Genomic DNA, 16,455 nt, shown 5'->3' with positions numbered 1-16,455 from the left:
GTTAGGGTGACAGCACGGAAGAAGTTCGTACGATTTATTCTGAAGCGCTGTCCCAGTATTTGGAGTCAGTAGACGTTGAATGAACTCAGAATGCCCTACTCGGATCGTAACAGCTCGGCGAAAGACACAGAACGTCTATCAGAGGCACCTAGGAAATTTAGATCAGCATCTCTGGAAGAAACGCGACGTTGTTCTCGTTATACAATGTTGCCTAATTTAGAGAATCGGTGCACGAGGAAGAATGTTCAATAATTTTCCTGGTTCTGTCGTATTTCAGGATCATGACATAAGAGAGATTATGGCATTTAATGATTCTATCATATGTTGGGATCATGATACAAGAGAGACTGGCGCACTTGCCGAAGCTTGTATACGGTTTTTTTTACCCTCCCTCCTTTCGTGAATGTTACGTGAAGTGGCTAATACTAGTGGAAAGTAGCCTTGACCATGCACTGTTTGGTGTCTTTTGGAATATATACATAGCTGTACAAAACTATACGGAAGGAAGGAAGATTAGGATTTAACGCCACGTTAGACAGGGAGCACTAGCTCTGCTTGATGAAGAATGGTGAAGGAAATTGGCTGTGCTGTTGTCAAGAATCATCCTGGCATTCACCATAAGCGGTTTAGGGAAACCACAAGAAACCTTAATCAGGATGAACAACCGTCCCGACAAGTCCAATGTTTTACCACAGGAGTGCCTCTCTTGGCAAACTATAAAAACGAGGTGGAAACATGATAATGTCATTTTGGAAGCACATGTATTGGGGAATATCCACTGTCGAAACTTCAAGCAACTCAGGTACAGTAAACTATTATACCAGTGTTGTTTGAGGGGTGATGATGGCGACATGTATGATCGCTGAAAATATTGTGCCCGTTGGACACTGCAGACCGACAGTACACCATTGGATATTTTGAATACAAATTTAGTTTCCCATGAGTTTTGATAAGTTACTGGACGCTCATTTATAATATTCGTGGCTATATATTCTTATTCGCTGGAAAGAAAGCATTTATCAACCTGCAGTTGTGATACGAGACTAGCTAACACGGATCAGCAAACGCACAGTTCTGACGTGTACCTTGGAGTATGCAACAGTACCTAGGTATATCTTGGTGTATACCTTGTATTGGAGAAGTTACGCGAAAAGCCATCAGAGTAAGTGCTGTTACGTGGCACAGGTCTTCGAGAGATAAAAAGATCTTGATAAGGCTTTAAATGCCCAGAAAACTTCACAAAACGAAAAAGAACTAGAATCTTATGAGTACAATATGATGATGCTGCTGCTAATGCAAGCCTTTCTCTTGCTCACTTGATCACTTGATCTGCAGTTTCTCCTTTACAGTCACTACTATATGCTTTCTCGAGGAAGCTCTGTTACTCTTACGGCGTGCAGGTTATAACTGTTGCACACTTCTTCAGAATGAAGAAACTAGAGGAGGAAACGATAAGAACGGTGGAAGGAATAACAGAATCTGGCTTCCAGATGATTTCGACGTCTCTTGGACAAGAATAGACACGGGAATGGATTGTGGCCTTATTTTCACGAACTATCCCTGCATTCACGCTGAACGGCTTATGAAAACTGTATAAACATAAACTCGGGTGACCTGGAGAGAATTTCAGCCCCGAAGAGAAGGCAACCAAATTTCGGTCACAGACGTAATATTGCTTCTAGGGCGCATCTACTGACAACGACTTATCGCAACCTCGAGGAACGATAGTTAGTACCGTTCATGGTCTCTAAAGTCGGTACAGTGTCTTAGTATCGTGAAGATGTGGCTTCTATTGTCAATAGGTCCATCCTGGTCTGTACGATTCTCTACATTATTCAATACGCAAATATTTTCGACCAGAATGCTGTGATAACGCCAGTTATAAGCAAAGAAAATAAACCTTAGTATAGATATCCAAAAATATCCTCATAACTAACATATATACAATAGAAATAGATGGATATTTGGAAAAAATGGAAACGTATTTTTAGCACAATAAACAACAATGACAAAAATGGAAGAAGAGTTTGAAATATACCGAAACCTGTTTTGGATGGATAACACGTGGAAAAACGAAAGGTGCCAAGCTGCCGGCGAGACGGAAAAGTTTTAGTCTGCGTGGCGTGATGGAACGTATCCTCCCAGTGAGATCTTACAGCAATAAAGATGACTATTGAAGGGAAAATAAAAGTAGCGAACTGGGTGAGACGTTGTGGGGAGAGGGTGTCAAACCATCCGCCTTCCAGCTGTCCTAATCTAGGTTTCTTGTAAGTTTTACAGAAACAGCTGGAGGAAATTGCTTGAGGATCACCACCGCTGGCGCCTGAAGCGTCTCTGTCCAACTTAACTTGTGCCTTAGCTCGAATGAGCCCCTTCTCAATGAGACGCTAAATTCTAGTATTGCATTCTTCCCTCCCTTTGAGCATATAGTGTAAAAACTGTAGACGTACCTAGAAACGTAAATATAACTGAAATTACGACGAAAGATTTATGTAGTTATGGGTAGGTGTGGTGTAACACAAAACCCTACGCCATAGCCAGAAAAAGTTTGCACGCGTATCGCAAAACGGGACAGGGCTGAAAATTCTAGCAACTACAGCGGAAAAAATGCGATGTGGAAACCTGCGGCGAGACGAGAAACACCGGTAGTTCACAAAAGTGGTGGCACGGTACCGAGCTAGTTGCGGGACGGCAGGAGTACTATCTTTCAAGGATGAGAAACAGACAGAATATATGGCCGATGCTTAAGTTCGTCCTACTATTATACCTCTGCCGTTTATAATACCTTATCCGTTAGTTTCTCACAAGGGAACCTCCCCATCGCACCCCCCTCGGATTTAGTTATAAGTTGGCACAGTGGATAGGCCTTGATAAACTGAACACAGATCAATTGAGAAAACAGGAAGAAGTTGTGTGGAACTGTGAAAAAATAAGCAAAATATACAAACTGAATAGTTCAATGGAACATATGCAACATTAAGGAGAAGGAGAAAACCGGAGCGCCGTGGTCTCGTGGTAACGTGAGTAGCTGCGGAACGAAAGGTCCTTGGTTCAAATCTCCCATCGAGTGAAAAATTTAATTTTTTATTTTCAATTTATGTGACAAACTCTTATGTTTTCATCACTTTTTTGGGAGTGATTATCACATCCACAAGAAAACCTAAATCGGGCAAGGTAGAAGAATATTTTTACCCATTCGCCAAGTGTACAAGTTAGGTGGGTCGACAACATATTCCTGTCATGTGACGCACATGCCGTCACCAGTGTCGTATAGAATATATCAGATGTGTTTTCCTGTGGAGGAATCAGTTGACCTATGACCTTGCGATAAAATGTTTTCTGTTCCCATTGGAGAGACATGCCGTCACCAGTGTCGTATAGAATATATCAGATGTGTTTTCCTGTGGAGGAATCAGTTGACCTATGACCTTGCGATCAAATGTTTTCTGTTCCCATTGGAGAGACACGTCCTTTCGTCTACTAATCGCACGGTTTTGCGATGCGGTCGCAAAACACAGACACAAAACTTATTACAGTGAACAGAGATGCCAATGAACGAACGGACAGATAATAACTATGCAAAAATAAAGAAAGTAAAATTTTTTAGTCGAGGGAAGATTTGAACGAAGAACCTGACGTTCCGCAGCTGCACACGCTACCACGGGACCACAGCGCTCCCACCCTCAAATTGTCTATTATGTTGCTTATGTTGCACATGGACTACTCAGTTTGTATATTTTGCTTATTTTTTCACAGTTCCACACAACTTCTTCCTGTTTTCTCAATTGATCTGTGTTCAGTTTATCAAGGCCTATCCACTGTGCCAACTTATAACTGAGGGGGGTGCGACGGGGAGGTTCCCTTGTCAGCAGAACTATTGGAAAGCGTTGATGGTAAACAACGTCGTTGTTTAACGCCTCTTCTAACACGAGTCTCATCTGTGTCCGCATCGAAAAAGGATGAAGACAATTTGGTATGGAGATGATCAAGCAGTATTGGCTGAATCAGAGGCAGAGGTACAATTTATCAATTTATGATGGAGAGGTTTGTAATTGTGGGAAGAATGATCAGAATCATCAGAAATGAAGGTCCCGTCAAAATGTCATTCGTAGGAACGACCCCAAAAACACGTAGAGTGTTTTAGAAACTTAGAAAGTTTGGCGGTAGAAAATGGAAGCTATGTGGAGGAAATAAGAAATTGAATGTCTGTGAGTAAAACAGCATTTGAAAAGGTGATAGGCATGTTGACAGCAACAATAGTTCCGATGAAAATAATGACTAATGCCCTTCTGGCATATTTATTATTTTGTAAATGAAATTTAAGTACTGTCAGTCTTTTATGATGATTCCGTACTTATACCCTATCATACGTTTTTAGTCATTATTCTGTGACCATGTTATAGAATATAGATCATTCCTTGTTTTAAATTCTGAAGAAGACACTCCTAGAAGTTTTGAAACCAAGTTAATTTGTTAAAAATATAGTGACCGAGGGCTGTTTCTCTTTCAATTGTAACTATTCACGGTCTCTCAACGTGCAGCCATGTAAAAAAAAAAAAAAGAAAAAAAAGTTACACTATATTTCTTCCCTTCCTCGGGTATGGGCGCCCTCGAATGTGAGTTAAGTGCCATAGAACAATAATGAATCACTTGAGAATGGCTTTACAGCCTAAATAGAAGAATGGTTAAATATAGGAGGTTTTATCGTTTAGACATTTCTACATGACTGACTTCCAAAATTAGGAAAAACTATGACAGGCTTGGATCGTTTTGAAATGTGTTTGTGAAGAAACGTGCTGAAACTGGAGCTGGCTGACAGAATAGCGGATGAGGAGTACTTCTAAGAATATGAGAGGAAACGAAACTATTGGAGTGGTTATAGGCCGGCCGGTGTGGCCGAGCGATTCAAGGCGCTTCAGTTTGGAACCGTGCGACGGCTACGGTCGCAGGTTCGAATCGTGCCTCGGGCATGAATGTGTGTGATGTCCTTATGCTAGTTAGGTTTAAGTAGTTCTAAGTTCTAGGGGACTGATGACCTCAGATGTTAAGTCCCATAGTGCTCACAGCCATTTGAAACATTTTTTTTGCAATGGTTATAATGAGGAAATCGTCATGGGTGGCATACACATTGCGAAGGAAGAGTCGTTAATGGAAAGATTGCGAAGAAGAGAATGCAGGGGGAAGAAGAAGGCTAGTAATGTTAAATACTGCTCTAAATGGACCAAGTTATTGGGAGGTTAAGGAAGAGGCACAGGGCAGACGAAAGTGGAGAGCGTCCAGCCGATACCTGTCGTGAGATATGAATACGAAAGAAGAATAAGAGGAAGAAGAAACTAATCTCACCAACTGTGACATGGTCGCGTATACAAACAGTGATCCAATACTGTCAAATGTTTTTTATTCCAGTCTTTGATCACAATATGAATTCTTTAGACGATGACCGGTTTCAGTTCGTAATGACCATCCTCAGATCTTTTTTACACCATGTCCTAAAGTGATAAGGCCATAATGGCACCGTAAAAACATATAACTATAAGAACCTAATCTTCAAACGAGAGAGAAGTCCGCGTGACGAAGTGTCTCTGGACTTAAAGTCAACGGCGCTTCCGCAGCGGCCACATGCTGTGGCCAGAAGTTTGGTTCCCCGCAGTCGGCTGGAGCCGGCTTGTTACGCGGGGCGGCGGCGGGGGTGTCTCCAGCGGTTGTGCGTGGGCGGTGGGCGGCGGGCGACGATCGTCACCGTCTCCCTTCCCCCGTTCTCCAGCCGCAGGCGCGGGCGGCCGCCATTTTTGACTCGCGGCCGCGATATATTTCTGTTGGCGCTAACTTTAGAAATCGGCACGGCGCGCCGTCCAGGCTGCGCGTCGGACAGCCAGCGGGCGCCGGAGGTGGCCAACCCAACCCGCGATAGCCGACCTCGGGCGGGGAGTCATCGACAGATGTGGAAGCCGTTTGAGGAGCGCCCGCGGCCCGCGGGAAGCGTGTCGGCACCCCTGCTATTCGCGCCGCGCACCACTGACATGGCAGACAATACTAATACCTCAACGTTCATGCAGGTGGTGCAGTTATCTATAATGAAGTATTATCTGGACGAATCTGCTGAAAATCCATTCAGATCTTAATAAGATTTCCAAGTTGGCACGGGGACTGCAATTTCAGTGAGTCGTCATTCGAACCAGTCATCCCATACAAATACCTCGATCTATCAATCTGTGGCGAACTGGTCACATAGCCTCATTCGTAGGTGAAGCAGGCTCATAGCTTGACAGGATAAAGCGAAAACCCAGTCAGTCCACAATGGAGATTACTTACAAAACACTCGTGCGATGCATGCTGGAATTTTGTCCGCCTGTGTGGGACTCGTAAGAAACAGATCCGACAGGGGTTATTGGACTTATACAAAAGAGGGCAGCACGAATGGTGACACGTCAGTTTGAACACGGATACGCCAAAAACGTGAATTGGCAGACGCTACGTATACCGCGACAACCTTCGTGCGCTTCATACATGTGACATCTACATCTACATCTACATCCATACTCCGCAATCCACCATATGGTGCGTGGCGGAGGGTACCTCGTACCACAACTAGCATCTTCTCTCCCTGTTCCACTCCCAAACAGAACGAGGGAAAAATGACTGCCTATATGCCTCTGTAAATCTACATCTACATCTACATCCATACTCCGCAAGCCACCTGACGGTGTGTGGCAGAGGGTATCTTGAGTACCTCTATCGGTTCTCCCTTCTATTCCAGTCTCGTATTGTTCGTGGACAGAAGGTTACGCGTCTAGATCTACTTTAAAACGCATTGACGGCACTTTGAACAGTGGACGTTACATTTCAGATGTGTTACGACCCGTGGCTCTACCCTTCATTCGATCGCTGTGAAACTCTACATTTCAGCAGGACAATGCACGACCGCATGTTGCAGGTCCTGTACGGGCCTTGCTGGATACAGAAAATGTCCGACTACTGCCCTGGCCAGCACATTCTCCAGATCTCTCACCAACGGTAAACGTCTGATCAATGGTGTCCGAGCAACCGGCTCGTCACAATGCGCCAGTCACTATTGATGAACTGTGGCATCGTGTTGAAGCTGCATGGGCAACTGCACCTGTACACACCATCCAAGCTCAGTTTGACTCAATGCCCAGGCGTATCAAGGCCGTTATTACGGCCAGAGGTGGTTGGTCTGGGTACTGATTTCTCAGGATCTATTTTATCCTCATGGTCTTTTCGCGAGATATACGTAGGAGGGAGCAATATACTGCTTGACTCCTCGGTGAAGGTATGTTCTCGAAACTTCAACAAAAGCTCGTACCAAGCTACTGAGCGTCTCTCCTACAGAATCTTCCACTGGAGTTTATCTATCATCTCCGTAACGCTTTCGCGATTACTAAATGATCCTGTAACGAAGCACGCTGCTCTCCGTTGGATCTTCTCTATCTCTTCTATCAACCCTATCTGGTACGGATCCCACACTGCTGAGCAGTATTCAAGCAGTGGGCGAACAAGTGTACTGTAACTTACTTCCTTTGTTTTAGGATTGCATTTCCTTAGGATTCTTCCAATGAATCTCAGTCTGGCATCTGCTTTACCGACGATCAACTTTATATGATCATTCCATTTTAAATCACTCCTAATGCGTACTCCCAGATAATTTATGGAATTAACTGCTTCCAGTTGCTGACCTGCTATATTGTAGCTACACGATATGGCATCTTTCTTACTATGTATTCGCAGCACGTTACACTTGTCTACATTGAGATTCAATTGCCATTCCCTGCACCATGCGTCAATTCGCTGCAGATCCTCCTGCATTTCAGTACAATTTTCCATTGATAAAACCTCTAGATATACAACAGCATCATCCGCAAAAAGTCTCATTGAACTTCCGATGTCATCCACAAGGTCATTTATGTATACTGTGAATAGCAACGATCCTACGACACTCCCCTGCGGCACACCTGAAATCACTCTTACTTCGGAAGACTTCTCTCCATTGAGAATGACATGCTGCGTTCTGATATCTAGGAACTCTTCAATCCAATCACACAATTGTTCTGATGGTCCATATGCTCTTACTTTGTTCATTAAACGACTGTGGGGAACTGTATCGAACGCCTTGCGGAAGTCTAGAAACACGGCATCTACCTGTGAACCCGTGTCTACGGCCCTCTATGTCTACGTACGAGCCCTAATCTCTCTTATCTTATCTTTGCACTCTTTCCGCGAAATATAAGTTGGCGGCAGTAAAATTGTACTGCAGTCAGCCTCAAATGCTGGTTCTCTAAATTTCCTCAGTAGCGATTCACGAAAATAACGCTTCCTTTCCTCCAGAGACTCCCACCCGGGTTCCTGAAGCATTTCCGTAACACTCGCGTGATGATCGAACCTACCAGTAACAAATCTAGCGGCTCGCCTCTGAATTGCTTCTATGTCCTCCCTCAATCCGACCTGATAGGGATCCCAAACGCTCGAGCAGTACTCAAGAATAGGTCGCACCAGCGTTCTATAAGCGGTCTCCTTTTCAGATGAACCACATCTTCCCAGAATTCTACCAATGAACCGAAGACGACTATCCGCCTTCCCCACAACTGCCATTACATGCTTGTTCCACTTCATATCGCTCTGCAATGCTACGCCCAACCATTTAATCGGCGTGGCTGTGTCAAGCGTTACACTACTAATGGAGTATTCATTCTTTTTCCTATTCATCTGCGTGAATTTACATTTATCTATATTTAGAGTTAGCTGCCATTCTTTACACCAATCACAAATCCTGTCCACGTCATCTTGTATCCTCCCACAGTCACTCAACGACGACACCTTCCCGTACACGACAGCATCATCAGCAAACAGCCGCACATTGCTATCCACCCTATCCAAATGATCATTTACGTAGATAGAAAACAACAGCGGGCCTACCACACTTCCCTGGGGCACTCCAGATGATACCCTCACCTCCGATGAACACTCACCATCGAGGACAACGTACTGGGGACAAAATGTGAGGTACCTTCTGCCACGTAATTCACAGTGGTGTACAGAGTGTGGAAGAAGATGTGGATGTAGATCTTCTGTAATCAACAGCAGACATTTCGATGATGGAAGAAAGCCACTTTGTTTCTTTTTTCTTCAGCGAATTTTACCATGCTCATTTCCTTTGTACTGTAACGTATTGTTAGGAACAGTTTAATGCTAGTGCTTGAGAACAGAAGACCGCATTTAAAATGTACGTTGCTTTTGTAACGAGTTCGTTAGAGAAGGTGATTTAGCTGTGATCTCTCATCAGGTAATCGCCCAAATGCTTCGTCCCTCTTCACTGTCGGAGAATCTTTTTTCTACAAACATGAGTAATTAGCGAAAGCAACACAAGAGTGGACGTTTGAGAGGAGGCTGTTCGCTTCGGTGGAGCCTACCCTGATATGATTAAGCGCGTGCATCTGATCAGCATTTGATGCTGACTGTTGCCTTTATCGAGCAGCTCTGTACCACTCAGCCATCTGAGAACATATTACGGTCCAAGTGAAAGAAAATAACGACCTAGAACGACGATGCTCTGATGAGATTTGAATTTTTGAAGCACCACTGCGGTATTCGGTGATGACTCTCTGCAGGTCGCTTTCTCTCTGCAGTGGACACAAGATCTTTGTTCTTTACGGCAAACTGAAAGCACAACAAAGCTGGCGTTATCTCAATGACAACTCGTTATCTGTCTACTACCATCGGCATCTGAAGAGAAAAATCAGTAACAAATGCTGATTGTACAGAGAGAACCATAGGTTATAGGTAAAGGAGCAACAATGAGTACTGCTTGTTAGTACCTCGTCAAACGTCCACAAATATGTCTGAGACAGTCAAAGAAAAAGATCCGCATATACGTAACCGTTTCAAAGAAAGACATATACGTGTTGGACTTGCAGCAGGAAACGGTCAGTTACGAAATCCATCGCAATTCACAGCGGTAAAGAAGTATCCGGAAGTTATGTGCAAAGGTGTGAAATGTGTGACAAGCCTGTATCTAGAAATACTGGGCTGCCATCATCACACCGCCTAATGGACTGCTACGGCGACCAACAGCTACGCTTATAAGGAAAAACCATAGCCCTCTATCTCTTTTCACACACATGTTGGCACAACACACCGGCACAGAATACACTCATAACTAATCTTAACCGTGGCGAGGCTGCAGAACCGATTGTTGCTCACTCGCAGCCTAGAAAGTAAATATTTTCGTCGGACCATATGACATTCATAGCAAGAAAACTCTTGTGTGAATTCGGTGCAAAATTAAGACCAAGTGTAGTAAAACTATATTTTCGGAGGACTCTTTAGTTTCAGGCAACTGGGCTTACTATTGTAAGACGGGAAGTTGGATTTTGCATCAGCTCTTTAAACCTTCATGTAATCACTATCCGGAAAGAAACTAGTATTTCAGTCCTTCCGTTGTGTTTTGCACGAGGCTTCGAGAAACCGTGTGAGGGAAATCGAGCAATAGAGACGTCTTCAGTGAACACTGCTTTCCACCACTGAAAATTCCTTCGAAAAATTTATAGTCGTACAGCAGAATGAAATATTTGCTTGTCATACACGAAACAGAGAATGCGTTTTAAAGTTTTGGTGCATCATTAAGTAAAGTAACACATTTAACGCTTCGTATCGTTTTGAAAATAAAAGAAATGTGAAGATGAGCTAGAGGCTAATACTATGTGTATCAGGCTATAAGTTGGGAAGAAAACCCCATTTTTCGCACGTTGCTGAAACGATTCGTTGGCTTATTTCACTAGTAAATGTCATGGTTTTAGCTATATGCTGCCCTGAAATATTTCTTCCGGAATTTTTCAGTCAACAAGAATATCTCAAATGGTAGCATCGTCAGTGGATTGTAGCGATTTTAATACTTTTAGTGATGCAAAAATGTCGTGTCCAGCTCGCAACATATTTTTGTTAACATATGTCTGGTTTCAATGCCTTGTTAACAACCACCAGATATATAATGCGTGGTTGCGAAGAGCACATCAGTATGAACTGCATTATTATAAGCGGCAGACTCAATTCGTATGATTCTTATGACACTGACACGCGGTTTGTAGTCAAGTATTTTACATCTGATGATGGTATTGTGTGAGTCATTGGAACTGCTCATATATAAACAAAAATACTTTTCGAGCAAGGCAGAAAAATTTTATATTACTAACAGTACCTGATGTCTTGGTGAGCATCTTACGACAGTATCAGGCACTAAGGAGAACGCCGGCCGGTGTGGCCGAGCGGTTCTAGGCGCTTCAGTCTGGAACCGCGCGACCGCTACGGTCGCAGGTTCGAATCCTGCCTCGGGTATGGATGTGTGTGATGTCCTTAGGTTAGTTAGGTTTGAGTAGTTCTAAGTTCTAGGGGACTGATGACCTCAGATGTTAAGTCCCATAGTGCTCTGAGCCATTTGAACCATTTGAACTAAGGAGAACAACGTCGTCTTTGAGAAGAAATTTTACGGTGTGGGCCACTATTAGGATTTGAAGTCATTCAACACTGTGCTATGCGACGCCTTGGCTGAATAGAAGCGACTGCACAGTAGCGTAAGAAATACGTATCAACACCCGCTCATGCGTATAATTTGTGCGTTTTAACAGCACGATTCAGTTCTCATTCGTGCAGTAGTTTCTAGGCGCGATTACGTACAGTGGATTTACAGGACGTACCTTTACTGCTAACGTTCAGGAAAACACACAGAGCCATCGTAAGATGGCTGATACGGCACAAATATGTTTCCTGATTGTCATCAAATCAACGTTTCAAGGGACGAGATGAAAACACAGCTATAGTAGAGGGCCCATTCCCCTTAGTTGCAGGAGAATTTTTTTTTTTTTTTCCAGCGGCCAGGTGCAGAGTTTTAGCCAAGATTTCCTTTCACTCACTCGTCAGTGTGGTGGGATTAACTTGTCTTCACTGTCACAATAGACTGTAGTTGTGTGGGATGCGATCTTTCAGATGGTCGTCCACTGTCGAACTTTCATTGTTACTGTACTATGCGACGCCTTGGCTGAATAGAAGCGACTGCACAGTAGCGTACGAATACCTATCAACACCCGCTCGTGCGTATAATTTGTGAGTTTTAACAGCACGATTCAATTCTCATTCGTGCAGTAGTTTCTAGGCGCGCAGTTACGTACAGTGGATTTACAAGACGTACCTTTACTGCTAACGTTCAGGAGACCGCACAGAACCATCGTAAGATGGCTGATACGGCACAAATACGTTTCCTGACTGACGTTAAATCAAGTTTTTAAGGGACGAGATGAAAACACAGCTATAGTAAAGAGCCCATTCACCTTTGTTACAAGAGACCTTTTTATTTTTTTATTTATTTTTTTTTAATTTTTTTTTTTTGCAGCTGCGAGGTGCAGTGTCATGTGTCTTAGCCAAGATTTTTTTTCACTCGTCAGATTGTCGGGATTAAATTGTTTTCACTGTCGCAATAGACTGTAGTTGTCTGGTTCAAAAAAATGGCTCTGAGCACTATGGGACTCAACTTCTGAGGTCATCAGTCCCCTAGAACTCAGAACTACTTAAACCTAACTAACCTAAGGACACCACACACATCCATGCCCGAGGAAGGATTCGAACCTGCGACCGTAGCGGTCGAGGGGTTCCAGACTGTAGCGCCTAGAACCGCTCGGCCACCCCGGCCGGCCGTAGTTGTCTGGGATGCGTTCTTTCAGATGGTCGTCAACTGTCGAACTTTCATTGTTACTGGTGTTTTTACATACGATATCAGAAAGAACACTGCTACCTGGAGGTTCTCACGGGATATGTGCGATCAGTACCAGTCGAGAAACGGAGTCGGTGGTGGGCGGAGTTCTACCGCCCCACAAGGAATATGTGTGAAGTGAAATGAATGGAGCGATAAAGATGTAACGTCATTGAACGAGGAGTTGTCAGGTAGCCTAATGATTAAGACAACGGCTCGCAATGAGCAGGAAATATGAGCTCGCGTCCCGCCTCAGAACAAATTTTTCATTGTCACTACATTTTCGTTAAATCGAGTGTTGAGGTATCTTAGCGGTTCGCAGTGATACGTTATCGCGTCCCCACTGACTGTGTGGACCGTACGGGCGTGCTGGGCAGCGGCACTCACCTGCTCTTGAGGATGAGGGGAGTCGGCCGCAGACAGAGCACGAGTGACCTGCCAGGAGGTGGGTTGGAGCCCGACTGGCGGCGGCGGAGGCGTCGCGCGGCGACGCGAGCCCCGCGCCGGCTCCCCATTGGCCGGCCGAAATACCCGGCGCCGAAACGCGACCGGGGTGTAGGAGGACGCGGCGGCCCCCTGGATCTGGTTTCTCGGCGCGCTGCCCGTTGCACAAGGCGCCGCCCCAGCTGCGGCAACTGCACCGGCCGCACCGCCGCGCGCGCTGCAACCACATCCACATGGATGCTCGGCAAATCACATCTAACGAGGAGACGGCACGACCGTGGGGTCGGGGATTTGTCCGCAATTTTGTGTGGTGAAAGAGGACCCCTGACACCGCTCGTGGTTAAAATACGAGGGCTATCCACAAAGTACATTACGTTTTGGAATTAAAAATAAATAAAGTATTGGAATTTTTTTATTATATACAGAGGAAAGCCACACTTAAATACTACTTTTCTACATAGTTGCCATTTAAATTAAGGCACTTATCGTAGCGATGGACGAGCTTGGAAATTCCTTCGTCGTAAAATTCGACCGCCTGCGCCTTCAACCACGTAATTTGTTAAAGATAATGTAGGTTTGGGAAACTTTCTGAATAATTGGTGGAATAACAAAATAAAATGAAACAAAAGAAAATGAAACAAAAGAAAAAGAAGGTGCCAGAGGAGGAATCGAACCCGAGACATCTGACGTAAGAGTCCGAGCCCTAAACAACCTTCTTTTTTCATCTCATGTTTTTCGTTATAGTTCGTTACAATTGTTCGTGGCTGATGTCCCCTGACGCCCATCGAAGTTCATTATTGATCCATTAACTCAGTTTTCTTTATTACAGAGGGCAGCTAGCCCTCTGACCGAACACGCTGAGCTACCGTGCCGGCAAACAACTAGGCCAGACAGCCGGTCGGCAACGGGCTAACATTTTATACTTATACGGCACCTAAGAAACTTTGGATCGATTTTTCCCGGCATTTTTCGGGTAGTGCGACCTAATATTTTAACCACGTGAGGTATTAGGGGTCCTCTTTCACCACACAAAATTCCGGACAAATCCCCGACAACACGGTCGTGCCGTCTCCTTGTAAGTGTCTGGCAGAGTATTTATCGAACCACTTTCACAATTCTCTATTATTCCAATCGCGTATAGCGCGGAAAGAATGAGCATCTACAGGGTGCTCCATTGATAGTGACCGGGCCAAATATCTCACGAAATAAGCATCGAACGAAAAAACTACAAAGAACGAAACTCGTCTAGCTTCAAGGGGGAAACCAGATGGCGCTATTGTTGGCCCGCTAGATGGCGCTGCCGTAGGTCAAAAGGACATCAACTGCGCTTTTTAAAATAGGAACCCCCATTTTTTATTACATATTCGTGTAGTACGTAAAGAAATATGAATGTTTTAGTTGGACCACTTTTTTCGCTTTGCGATAGATGGCGCTGTAATAGTCACAAACGTATAAGTACGTGGTATCACGTAACATTCCGCCAGTGCGGACGGTATTTGCTTCGTGAAACATTACCCTGTTAAAATGGACCGTTTAACAATTGCGGAAAAGATCGATATCGTTTTGATGTAAGGCTATTGTGATCAAAATGCCCAACGGGCGTGTGTTATATATGCTGCTCGGTATCCTGGACGACATCATACAAGTGTCCGGACCGTTCGCCGGATAGTTACGTTATTTAAGGAAACAGAAAGTGTTCAGCCACATGTGAAACGTCAACCACGACCTGCAACAAATGATGATGCCCAAGTAGGTGTTTTTACTGCTGTCGCGGCTAATCCGCACATCAGTAGCAGACAAGTTGCGACCGAATCGGGAAACTCAAAAACGTCGGTGTTGAGAACGCTACTTCAACATCGACTGCACCCATACCATATTTCTATACACCTGGAATTGCATGTCGACGACTCTGAACGTCGTGTACACTTCCGCCACACGACACGAGAGAAATTACGGGACGATGACAGATTTTTTGCAAGCGTGCTATTTAGCGACGAAGCATCATTCACCAACAGCGGTAACGTAAACCGGCATTAATATGCGCTAATGGGCAACGGAAAATCTACGATGGCTGCGACAAGTGCAACATCAGCGACCTTGGTGGGTTAATGTATGGTGCGGCATTATGGGAGGAAGGATAACTGGTCCCCATTTCATCGATAGCAACCTAAATGGTGCAATCTATTCTGATTTCCTACGTAAAGTTCTACTGATGTTACTACTAGATGTTTTACTGCATGACAGAATGGGGATGTACTTCCAACATGATGGATGTCCGGCACATAGCTCGCGTGCGGTTGAAGCGGTATTGAATAGCATAGAGACGTTCACCGGATCTGACGCCCCCGGATTGATTTCTGTGGGGAAAGTTGAAGGATATTTGCTATCGTGATCCACCGACAACGCCTGAAAACATGTGTCAGCGCATTGTCAATGCATGTGCGTATATTGCGGAAGGCGAACTACTCGCTGTTGAGAGGAATGTCGTTACACGTATTGCCAAATGTATTGAGGTTGACGAACATCATTTTGAGCATTTATTGCATTAATGTCGTATTTACAGGTAATCACGCTGTAACAGCATGCGTTCTCAGAAATGACAAGTTCAGAAAGGTACATGTATCACATTGGGACAACCGAAATAAAATGTTCAAGCGTACCTACGTTCTGTATTTTAATTTAAGAAACCTACCTGTTATCAACTGTTCGTATAAAATTGTGAGTCATATGTTTGTGACTATTACAGCGCCATCTATCACAAAGCGAAAAAGTGGTACCACTAAAACATTCATATTTCTTTACGTACTACACGAATATGTAGTAAAAAATGGGGGTTCCTATTTAAAAAAACGCAGTTGATATCCGTTTGATCTATGGCAGCGCCATATAGCGGTCCAACCATAGCGTCATTTGGTTTCCCCCTTCAAGCTAGACAAGTTTCGTTCTTTGTAGTTTTTTCGATTGACGCTTATTTCGTGAGATATTTGGCCTGGTCATGATCAATGGACCACCCTGTATATCTTTCCGTACGAGCTCTGATTTCCCTTATTTCATCGTGGTGATCGTTTCTTCCTATCCGGATCGGCGTCAACAAAATATTTTCGCATTCGGAGGAGAAAGTTGGTGACTGGAATTTCGTGAGAAGATTCTGATATTTTAATGATGTCCATCCAAAATCCTGTATCATTTCAGTGACGCTCTCTCCCATATTCTGTGATAATACAAAACGTGCTGGCCTTCTTTGAACTTTTTCGATG

General features: G+C 44.2%; 1 protein-coding gene across 4 annotated transcripts in view; it reads right to left on the bottom strand.

The window, feature by feature from the left end:
* Positions 1-13,258, bottom strand: part of LOC124789992 (troponin I-like) — a 136,859-nt gene extending 123,601 nt beyond the window's left edge. The window contains exon 1 of one of the 4 annotated variants that reach the window (XM_047257537.1): positions 13,142-13,258. The gene's annotated coding sequence lies outside the window, so the exon portion shown is untranslated. The remainder of the gene's footprint in view (positions 1-13,141) is intronic. The other 3 variants (XM_047257536.1, XM_047257534.1, XM_047257533.1) reach the window with 3 other exon arrangements.
* Positions 13,259-16,455: the final 3,197 nt, after the last annotated feature.

The sequence above is a fragment of the Schistocerca piceifrons genome, chromosome 3 (genome assembly GCF_021461385.2).
Source record: "Schistocerca piceifrons isolate TAMUIC-IGC-003096 chromosome 3, iqSchPice1.1, whole genome shotgun sequence".
NCBI lineage: Eukaryota > Metazoa > Arthropoda > Insecta > Orthoptera > Acrididae > Schistocerca > Schistocerca piceifrons.
Note: the sequence above shows the minus strand (reverse complement) of the source record. Positions and strands in the feature narration are given on the sequence as shown.